This window comes from Musca domestica, unplaced genomic scaffold, assembly GCF_030504385.1.
Source record: "Musca domestica strain aabys unplaced genomic scaffold, Musca_domestica.polishedcontigs.V.1.1 3, whole genome shotgun sequence".
NCBI classification, from domain to species: Eukaryota; Metazoa; Arthropoda; class Insecta; order Diptera; family Muscidae; genus Musca; species Musca domestica.
The window spans coordinates 25,040,493-25,049,811 of record NW_026712299.1 but is presented as its reverse complement, the minus strand read 5'-3'; the positions used below and the strand labels follow the sequence as shown (position 1 = coordinate 25,049,811).

The window sequence follows — 9,319 nt, the reverse complement described above, 5'->3', positions numbered from 1 at the left end:
CACACCTTTCATATTTCATTGAAATTGGTGCGTCAAATATGTGAAGTCGGCCGAGAATATATATATATATATATATATGGGAGCTATATCCAAATCTTCACTAATTTCCAATTAATTTATCACATTTATTATTATAACCAAATTCCGCCACACATTCTGAATTTCATTGGAATCGGTCATATATATCGTGTTTGGTGCATAATATGTATGAAATCGGCCGAAATATATATGTTAGCTATATCCAAACCTCAACTGATTTCAATATAATTTGACAATTTTTTCTGGTGCCAGATTTTGTCTCTCTCGCTTTGGGTGCATAAAATATGTGAAATCGGCTGAGTATATAAATGGGAGCTATAATCACATCTGAGCGTATTTGAATATAATTTGTCAAATTTATTTTTGTACCAAATTTAGCCACTCATGCCGAATTTCGCTGGAATCGGAAATACGTATCGTGTTTTGTGCATCAAATATGTGAAATCGGCGGAAAATATATATGGGAGCTATATCCAAATCTGAACCGATTTTAATATAATTTGACTAATTTATTTTCTAATCAAAATCCCGTTACATATTCCAAATTTCTTTGGAATCGAACATACATATCGTATATGCTGCACAAAATCGGTCGAAAATATATATGAGAGCTATATCCAAATCTGAACCGATTTCAATTTAATTTGACAAATTCATTTTGGCTCCCAATTCCGTTACTTATTTTAAATTTCATTACAATTGGAAATACATGTCGTGTTTGGTCCACCAAATACATGAAATCGGCCGAAAATATATATGGGAGCTATATCCAAATCTGAACCGATTTCAATATAATTTGACAAATTTATTTAAGGATTAAATCCCGTCACACATTCCAAATTTCATTGGAATCGAACATTCATATTGTGTTTGAGGCATCAAATGAACGAAATCGGTCGAAAATATATATGGGAGCTATATCTAAATCTGAACCGATTACAATATAATTTGGCAAACTTATTTTTGTTCCAAATTCCGTTACGTATTCCAAATTTGGAGACTGTATCTTCAACCAATCAATAGATATGTGCATATAAAATCTAAATTTTTGGGAGGTACCTCCGATTCTGATGCTATATCTCCAGTTCCAAGTGGAAATTCAAAAATGTATATACAGGCATGTCACAGAAGTTTTACGAATCGATTTATTTCACCTTATCCAAATCGTTACGATTTGCTTTTGCTTCTTCAGCACTCGAACGTTTTGACTAATCCGGAAAAAAAATCATTTCACATTTTTGAAATAAAAATATGGTAACTCCATGAAAAAAAAAATCGTAAACAAATTATTGACAATTAAAAAAGGAGTTTGAATTGTTTTTTATAATATAAACACCAAAAGTAAAAATGCCAGGGGCTTCAATACTTGCTGTAAATGATGATGTAATGAATAAATCAGCGGTCTACTGAAAAAATTCGTCGCCGGACATTGAGGAACGCATCAGATCCTTTATCTCACTCAAATGCAGAGTAAGGATCCACCATTTTTAGTCCATTGTGTAAAATAATGTAAAGTTAAGAACGAGTCGTATTTGCTTTTTCCTGTTCTACAGCTTATTTAAGAGTTTCAAGTTCAACTATTTTGACTTTCATTTCGTTCCGTTCACGCATTCTCTTTTGCATTTCAATATTATGTAACTGCTCTTCCACATACTTTTTTCCAGGATGTTACAAAGTCTGTCCAACTTTTCAGTTTGTTTTTTCATTTCCTTACTGTTACCTTCTAGAATTTTACAAATTTTTTCCAAGTTTTGTAAATGAGAATTTTCCTCAACTAAAAGCGCATTTAGATCTTGCTTTGAGGGAGTTCTTGCCCGGGGTCTTTTTACTGCAGGCGTGGGTTTTGCTTTTGTTAGGCTGCCCGACACTTGTCTTATTGGTGTAGATGGCGGAGAACACGATAAGCTTTTATTTCTAAGTCGTTTTTGAATAGGTGTTCGCGAACGGTTTTCTTCCAATGTTGGTGTTCTTGGATCAATTGCCAATGTAGAAACATTTTTAAAAGCAGCTGGAATGCATGATCTTGGTCTATCTTTTTTATTTAAAATCGAAGTGGTCTGCTTTGAAGTTGAGGGTGAAAAATTAAGCTCTTCGTTTTCAGATTCACTTAAAACTAATTGACTTGATTTTCGAGTTCTTGGAATATGTGTAGATGATGACGAATCAAAGTTTTCTTTTTCAGAACAACTGAGGTCTAATTCACTTACAAAATCCGCAAAGCTTACTGCACCACCAACTCCATCGACACTTTTATACAATCCGCAAATTCTGATTAAACTGTTCTCGTGTTCACTGAAAACATATTGATTGATATCACCACCACCAGTTCCTCGCAAGTCCTTTTTATTATTTTTCATCATGGATTAGAAAAATTTTTTGTAAAATAAATTCCAAAAACATGTTCATTCTAAGAGAATTTGGTTAATACAATATTTTCTGTTAAATGTATGTGTCTTCTGTTTATTTTTTACGTTAAAATCACTAAACATTTCAATTTCACCCCGCTTTTTGAAAGTGATATCAAAACGCAAAATTTTTGCGTTTTCCGTTTTTTAGAGAAGCTAAAACCGTTTTCGTTTTCACTCTTGAACGATTTTACATTCTGTGACATGCCTGATAGCCTATGTTACTTTCAGGCGATGTTGCAGTATATATGGAAATTTTCAGGAAAATCTATTCAGCGGTTTTAGAGTCCATAAATTACAAACAAACAAACAAACAAACATACAAACATTTTCCTCTTTTATAGATATAGATTCTCTGCCAAAAGATAAAGTGCTCTTAGAGAACTGCTTGTGTGGATTATCATACAGTTCCATTGAAAAATGAAAAATTACCTCCTCATATAAATTGATATTTTAAAAACCAACTATCAAAAATATCGAATGAATCTATAGAGCGTCGTCGACAATCAACTTGTCTACTAAACGGTCATCTTCTTGAAGTTAACAGAGCCTTTTAAGAACTTTTGAGAGTATTGCACTCTTTATACTACAATTTTGCCTCGTATACAAAATTTGATATTTACATAAAAATGGTTCAGATTTCAAAATGACAAAATTAGTTCTGAGTTCAAAAAAAAAAACAAGTAAAGAAAGTCTTAAAGTCGGGCGGGGCCGACTTTATGATATCCTACACCACTTTGCTAATTTAGTAGAGCTCCACATAACAATTAAAAGTTTTTATGGGAGTATTCAATCATACACCCTATGATTATAATTATAATTTAAAATTCAAAGGACTAAATATGCCAAAGCATTTGTATCTTTTAAATTCGGACATGTGTTGCCCATTTGGTGCAAAATTAATTTGAAATCAGATAAAGATATATATTGGAGCTATATCCAAATCTGAACCGATCTCGATATAATTTGGCAAAGATATTTCTGAGCTGTATTTGATATATTTCCCTGAATATCGTTGTTACGGAGTGCATATTACGGTTGTGGGTAACAAATATGACACATCGGATGAACAGTATATATGGGAGCTATAGTTATATCTGAACCGATCTTCACCAAATTTGGCATACTAGCTTCTAGACTCAATTCGGTCGTAAGTGCCAAATTTCATCCAATTTAGACAAATATTAGACGTTTGGTGCGCAATCAAAGGTAAATCGGACGAAGTTATATATGGGAGCTATATCCAAATCTGAACCGATATCGATAAAATGTAGTAAATGTATTTCTGAGTTGTATTTAATATATTTCCACAAATATTGTTGTTACTGTGTATATATTACAGCTGCGGAGGACAAAAATAATAAATCGGATGAACAATATATGTGGGAGTTATAGCTATATCTGAACTGATTTCGATCTAATTTGGCATACTTATTTTTAGGCCCAACTTGGGTGTATATGCAAAATTCCATACTATTCGGGCAGATATTACACGTTTGGTGCACAATAAAAGACAAATCGGACGAAGATATTTATGGGAGCTATATCTAAATTTTGACCGATTATCTCCAATTTTAATAGGGTTCGTCCTTGGGCCAAGCAAAATAATCTGTGCAAATTTTCATCTGGATCGGGCAATAAATGCGATTTGTACTTTGTTAACAAAAATACATGGACATGGGCGGACGGACTGACGGACATGCATAAATCGACTCAGAATGTGATTTTATGCAGATCATCAAAAGGAACTGAAGGTCTATCTCGTTTACTTTTGCCTGTTACAAACAAATGCACAAAGACATAATACCCTGACCACCTTGTGGTGTAGGGTATAAAACAAAACATGTTAAACTGTATGGCGATTCGAAACTAAGTGTGAACTAAAAATACCATTCCAAATATGATTTTTACATTTATGATTTAATTAAAATCAAGTTAAAAAGCAGCTAATTTCGGCCGGATCGAACTTTTAATACCCTCCATCTTTTTGAAGGATCTTGAAAAAATTACAAATAATTCCGATGAAAAATACCGTTCAATGCAAAATCGTTATATGGGCGCTATACGAAGATGTGTATTAGTAATGTTGTTAAAATCATCAAAATACCGAATATCGGGGGGCACCGATATATGGGGCCTAAACGATATCCTGAACGTATATAGTACTCAGAAGGAACTCCTAGTGTGTATTTTCAGACAATTTCATAGAAAAACTTGGCTAAAATCATCAAAATACCGAATATTGTTATATTTGGGGCTATACGATATCGTAGACCGATATAGCCCATTTTAAAACATGACCTGCCTTCAGATAAAAGTCTGAACTATACAAAATTTTAGCTTCCTATCTTAATTCGTTTTTACTCTAGCGTGATTACAACACACGGACAAACGAAAAGTGCTAAATCGTCTCAGAATTTTACGCTGATCAAGAATATGCAGGGTGAGATGAAAAAACTGCAACAAAGTCAAACGCCATAATTTTACATTTTTTCTTTTTAATTTTTTTTTTTGAATGAAAGCAAAAATGTCGGAATTAGCATCAAATTTTAGAATAAGTTTAGATTTGTTCGAACTGGTCACCTTTGGCACGAATTATGGACTTCAAACGGCCAATAAAACCGTCACACGCTGCCCGAATGTTGCTCTGCGGTATTTTGGCCCATTCCCGGCGAAGCGCTTGCTTGAGGTTATCGACATTTGGGTATTTTTAGTGCCAACCTTGCCTTCCAAAATACTCCAGACACAATAGTCCAACGGATCGGTATCCGGAGATTTTGGTGGCTATTGTGCGCTGGAAATGAAACGAGGAACCTCATTCTGTAACCATTCTTGGGTGGCGCGTGCTGAGAGCGATGATGATAAGTCCTGTTGGTATGTCCAAGGGCTGCGGCCAAAACGTTTGCGTGTTTTAAGTTCGTAACGGGTATTACAGCATAGGGGAGCTATGCTTAGTAACGCATAGCCCCCCTATATCAACACCTATTTTGATGGTTTTAACTACATTATTCTCCCTATTTTTATACCCTACACCACAAGGTGGTCAGGGTATTATGTCTTTGTGCATTTGTTCGTAACAGGCAAAAGGAAACGAGATAGACCCATAGTTCCTTTTGATGATCTGCATAGAATCACATTCTGAGTCGATTTATGCATGTCCGTCCGTCCGTCCATCTGTCCATGTATTTTTGTAAACAAAGTACAGTTTGCATTTATTGCCCTATCCAGATGAAATTTGTTTGGCCCTAGGACGAACCCTATTGAAATTGGAGATAATCGGTCAAAATTTAGATATAGCTCCCATATATATCTTCGGCCGATTTGCTTTTTATTGTGCACCAAACGTGTAATATCAGTCCGAATAGTATGGAATTTTGCACGTACAATCAGATTGGACCTGAAAATAAGTATGCCAAATTTGATCGAAATCGGTTTAGATATAGCTATAGCTCCCATATATATATTGTTCATCCGATTTGTTATTTTTTTCCTCCGCAGCCGTAATATGCACTCTGTAACAACAATATTTGAGGAAATATACCAAATACAGCTCAGAAATACATTTGCTAAATTTTATCGAGATCGGTTCAGATTTGGATATAGCTCCCATATATACTGTTCATCCGATGTGTCATATTTGTTACCCACAGCCGTAATATGCACTCCGTAACAACGATATTCAGGGAAATATATCAAATACAACTCAGAAATATATTTGCCAAATTTTATCGAGATCCGTTAAGATTTGAATATAGCATATATTTTTATCTGATTTCAAATTAATATTGCACCAAATGGGCAATACAAGGCGGAATTTAAAAAATACAAATGCTTCGGCATATTTAGTCCTTTCAACTTTAAATTATAATTATAATCATAGGGTGTATGATTGAATTCTCCCATAAAAATTTTAATTGTTATACGCAGCTCTACTAAATTAGCAAAGTGGTGTAGGGTATCATAAAGTCGGCCTCGCGCGGCTTTAAATCTTTCTTTACTGGTTTTTTTCTATTTTCGTATTTAAATATTGTTATTGCCTATGACAAAAGTTACCTTTGCTAGTCCATGTCTTCGTATAGTCCCCAATATAACGCAGACTTCTTATATTTGACTTCTAAGGACCTGGTTCTTTATGGTGAGCCCAAAATGAATGCGAACGTAAAATAACAATATGAATGAATTTTAAATTTTTGATTTAATTAAGAACGAAAATCCAAAATATGAAAAACCCAATTGCAATGATATTTTTTCGCATTCTGATTCGTATTGCCTTACAGAAGCAGGCCCTAAATGCAGAAACAAATGACATTTACATATATTACAAAAATTAATTATGGGATTTTCAATCAAATATATATTTAGACAAAAAGATATGGAAACAACTGATTTGACCCGTGTACATTAGTTGTCATACTCAATCTGAACTCTCACCAGAATGTAATTTAGCGCTTATTTTAGTTTGAGTGTAAAGCTTGGGATAGACTTTTAGCGGTACATTTTGTCGTCTCGTATTTTATGTGACAGCAATTTTGAATGGAACTTTTTCTTACGTGACATTGTAACAGGTTTATTGATGCTGTTTCTTCGCCTCTTCGTGTCTGTCGTGTTAATGCCTTCGTAGAGTGTGGCTAATGTAATAACTTGGGGAACCTGCAACAGTCCCGGTTACGATGCATCAGCAAAAAAACCAGAGAGAAATAAAAACAAAACAAGCAGTATAAAGATGACAAAGAAGAAAGAAGAACTATCAGTTGCAACATTCACGTTTGTGGTTGGGTGCCAACAACAGTTGTGCCTCCGTCGTAGGTAACAATGCAATGCATGAAGGAAGGGGAGCGCACCAAGCAATGGTTTGATATTCTTACCTGCCTCACTGTGGGATTTGTTACACATCCAGGGCATAGCTTAGCATTTCCACTGCATTTGACAAAAGTCCATAAATAAAACTGCATCCTCGCATGATTCCGTAGCAGATGCTGATGATGATAATGACATTGTTTTCTCTTACAGAACAATTGAGGGAGAAGATGATGGCTTGCGTGAGATTTGTTTGCGCTAGAAATTGATTAGATAAGGTTTGGACATTATTCTTAGTTCACTTTTCCATACCATTTTTCCGCTGAGAATGTTTCGTTTTTCGTTCATTTTTTTTTTTTTCGCTAAATGAACGGTAAATATTTGTGGGTTGTGAAATTTAATTTGAATTTAATTTGAGTTTCTGTAGAAAATTTTCTTCTTTATGTCTTTTGAATTGAAAGCTTTCATGACGAGGCGAACAATTTAGAGTTGCCTTTCCGTTTCTGTTTTCGTTGGCCATAAAATTGAAAGAGGTTGTCTTGTAGTTAATTCGGCATTTAACTTTAGAAATTGACGTAAATTAGGCACAAGACGTCAATTTGCTAAAAAAATTAAAGCCCCATCTTTGGAATTATAATTTAGCGTTGTAAATAAAGCTTAAAGGGTGTACTTTTTGAGGATAACTAGAAGTGACAATGCTATTATCATTATAATTTAGGAATATTGGACTAGAATCAACTCCCAGAAGAAATGGCAGAAGCTAGAATCTTGAAATAATGCGGGCGGGCCAAACTTGGTGCATAGGTCTGTAATAAGGTTGTGTCTTAAAAATTCAACTGATGGTCGTTGAAAAAATATTCTTTAAAAAATCTACGTTTCTTCAACTGATGGTCATTGCAAAAATATTCTTTAAAAAATCCACGTTTCTTCAACGGATGGTCGTTGAAAAAATATTCTTTAAAAAATCCACGTTTCTTCAACTGATGGTCGTTGCAAAAATATTCTTTAAAAAATCCACGTTTCTTCAACGGATGGTCGTTGAAAAAATATTCTTTAAAAAATCCACGTTTCTTCAACTGATGGTCGTTGCAAAAATATTCTTTAAAAAATCCACGTTTCTTCAACGGATGGTCGTTGAAAAAATATTCTTTAAAAAATCCACGTTTCTTCAACTGATGGACTTGAAAAAATATTCTTTAAAAAATCCACGCTTCTTCAACTGATGGACTTGAAAAAATATTCGTAAAAAACTCCACATTTCTTCAACTGATGGTCCTTCGAAAAATATTCTTTAAAAAATCCACGTTTTTTCAACTGCCGGTCCTTCGAAAAATATCCTTAAAAAAGTCCACGTTTCTTCAACTGACGGTCGTTGGAAAAATATTCTTTAGAAAATCCACGTTTCTTCAACTGATGGTCGTTGCAAAAATATTCTTTAAAAAATCCACGTTTCTTCAACTGATGGTCGTTGAAAAGATATTCTTAAGAAATCCACGTTTCTTCAACTGATGGTCGTTGAAAAGATATTCTTTAAAAAATCCACGTTTCTTCAACTGATGGTCGTTGAATAAATATTCTTTAAAAAATTCACGTTTCTTCAACTGATGGTCGTTGAAAAAATATTCTTTAAAAAATCCAAGTTTCTTCAACTGGTGGTCGTTGAAAAAATATTCTTTAAAAAATCCACGTTTCTTCAACTGATGGTCGTTGAATAAATATTCTTTAAAAAATCCACGTTTCTTCAACTGATGGTCGTTGAAAAAATATTCTTTAAAAAATCCACGTTTCTTCAACTGATGGTCGTTGAAAAAATATTCTTTAAAAAATCCACGTTTCTTCAACTGAGGGTCATTAAAAAAATATTCTTTAAAAAATCCACGTTTCTTCAACTGATGGTCGTTGAATAAATATTCTTTAAAAAATCCACGTTTCTTCAACTGATGGTCGTTGAAAAAATATTCTTTAAAAAATCCACGTTTCTTCAACTGATGGTCGTTGAAAAAATATTCTTTAAAAAATCCACGTTTCTTCAACTGAGGGTCATTAAAGAAATATTCTTTAAAAAATCCACGTTTCTT

At 33.8% G+C, this 9,319-nt stretch overlaps 1 long non-coding RNA gene across 1 annotated transcript; it reads right to left on the bottom strand.

Annotated features, from left to right (window-relative positions):
• Window positions 1-6,781: 6,781 nt before the first annotated feature.
• On the bottom strand, window positions 6,782-7,754 carry LOC109612391 (uncharacterized). Its single transcript, XR_002194483.1, has 3 exons — window positions 7,554-7,754; window positions 7,310-7,499; window positions 6,782-7,094 (listed from the first exon to the last, which is right to left on the bottom strand). It is a non-coding gene; the product is annotated as an uncharacterized LOC109612391 (long non-coding RNA).
• Between the last annotated feature and the right edge of the window lie 1,565 nt (window positions 7,755-9,319).